Below are 2380 nucleotides of genomic sequence, written 5' to 3'. Positions count from 1 at the left end.
AATCTTGTTACCAATGCAATAATCCTATCCTCTTCTCCCTAACTATTGTTCATCTATCTTCTTGATAAATCACAGTGACTGGGAACTCACAAGGGTCACTCTATTGTTAGACACATCTTATTCATTAGTCAATGTTTTCTTATATTGAATTTAATCCTGCCTTCTTACAACATTTACTCATTTGTCCCAGTTCTATCCTTTAGATCTACTAAGCACTGTTTGTTTCCCTTTTCTCCAAAAAGCTCTTCAAGTACTGGAAGCCCTGTAGCTTCAGGCACTCTGGACCCTGATCCATGAGGATGCCTGGTCTTAGCAGAAGCAGAGCAAGCAGAAGCAGATCATCCCCCATAGGGAATGCAGCCTTGGGAGCAAAGCTATGACATCATTCTGATTAGAGAAAATGTTGCAGCTGGACCCCTGTGTTGTAGAGCATTTGTTAAACATTAAACAGTGAGGCCCATCTCCACAGGGGAACCAGAAACAACTGCAAATGGGGTCAGACTTGCCCAAGGGGGCCTGAGGCAGAAGTATTCTGACATGAACATAAAGGATTGATGTCTCTGATGTAGTTAGTAAGGCAGTTCTTACTTTTGCAGTCTTTGGTTCAGTAACAGTGCAATGGTTTGATTCTACTGAAGCTAAAGCAGAAAATCTGTACACAAAAGCATTATTTTGCCCCATGCAGGAAGATGGAAAACTAAAGAATTAATGAAGGAGGATGGAAGATGGTTTACACAGTGAAGCATTAAGCTCCAGTCAGACCAACAGGAAGTTCCACTGCAGCTTGTGTACAGGCCCTCAAGGTGATAAATGAACCCTGTGCAGGGACGGTGATCACACGGAATCTTGGTGGAACTCAAATTTCAATCACAGGAAAGAAACCTAGACTGAAGATAGTATATTTTTTTTATTAAAAAGAGATCTTTTTTGCTTTTGTTTCTTTTTCTTCCAAAATTTCAGTCACAGATTTGCTGTAGCTCCAATTGAAGTTGTGACACAGGAATCACAACACAGAGAGCAAAAGTTTGAAGTGTGGCAGCTAATAGGTTTAGAGTCATTTGTTTACCCCTATGATTAGAAATATTTCCCATATTCAAACCCACAAGATAAAGGGGAAGAAACAAAATGAGAACTCAATCAAAGAAAAAAGGCAAATACAACCAGAGAACCAGCCAAATAGAACCAAACACACGAGTCATGATGATACCGAGAGACAAGTTACGTCCAATAGAAATAATTTTACAGGGCTTCTGATCATTAAAGAAGATCCCGAGGGACATGTGCATAGTGAAAGATGGGAATAGCCATTGCTTAGGCCTAAACATTAGATCTGAGACAGTCTCATGGGATGGTTATTTTTATGTGTCCTAACTTGACTAGGACATGGGATGCCCAGATAATTGGTTTTTTATTATTATTTCTGACTATGTCTGTGAATGTGTTTCTGGAAGATGTTCACATTTGAACTGGTAAACTGAGTAAAACAGATAGCTCTCCTCAGTGTGGGTGGACATCACCCAATCCATTGAGGGCCTGAATAGAACAAAATGGTGAAGGAAAGTTGAATTATCTCTGCCTGACTAGTTGAGCTAAGAGACTGATCTCCTACCCTCCATGCTGCTGGTTCTCAGGGCATAAGACACAGACTTGAATAAACATCATCAGCTCTCTACATCTCAGGCAACACTGACATTCCTGGGTCTCCAGCTTGTAGACAGCAGATCATGAAATTTCTCAGCCTCCACAATTCTGTAGGTGAATACCTTCTAATAATATCTTTATAGATAGATATAGACATAGATAGATATCCTATTGGCTCTGAAGCCTGGAGAACCCTGACCATATACCTTACTAATATTGGTATGGCACTAATCATAAGAAAAGCTAATGGTATTTTCTACAGTTGCATGATGACAGATAAAGCATTGTTAGAATTATGATAGAGAATTCTGCAACTAAAAACAGACAACTATAAAAAAGTATTTGAATTTACAATACCAGTCTTGGAGGAAAAGGCATAGGTGGTTTATATAGACAACACTACTTTAGGTATTACAGCTTTTTGATTGATTTTTCAGCTCACAACAAACTTCCAAAGTAAAACAAACTAACTTTACCTTCTGAAGTAAGACCCCAATAATTTTGTACTTATCTCTGACTTCGATAGTTTCTTCCCCAGAAATTGAACAGAAAGCATTCTAGTTTTGTCTAGGCTAGTGTGTTCAATGGGAGTGTATAAATGTAGGTATCTGCCATGTGGCCTAAGAAGCAAAAGAGAAGCCTGCAAAGGGAGAAGTCTGCAACAGAAATGCAAAGACAGACAAATATGAGATTCATAGAATCCTTCTTAGTTTATGGCTCCAATTTTAATGTATAGTTC

The sequence above is a fragment of the Saimiri boliviensis genome, chromosome 11 (assembly GCF_048565385.1).
Source record: "Saimiri boliviensis isolate mSaiBol1 chromosome 11, mSaiBol1.pri, whole genome shotgun sequence".
NCBI classification, from domain to species: domain Eukaryota; kingdom Metazoa; phylum Chordata; class Mammalia; order Primates; family Cebidae; genus Saimiri; species Saimiri boliviensis.
The sequence above is the reverse complement of the archived record's forward strand: the minus strand, read 5'-3'. Positions refer to the sequence as shown.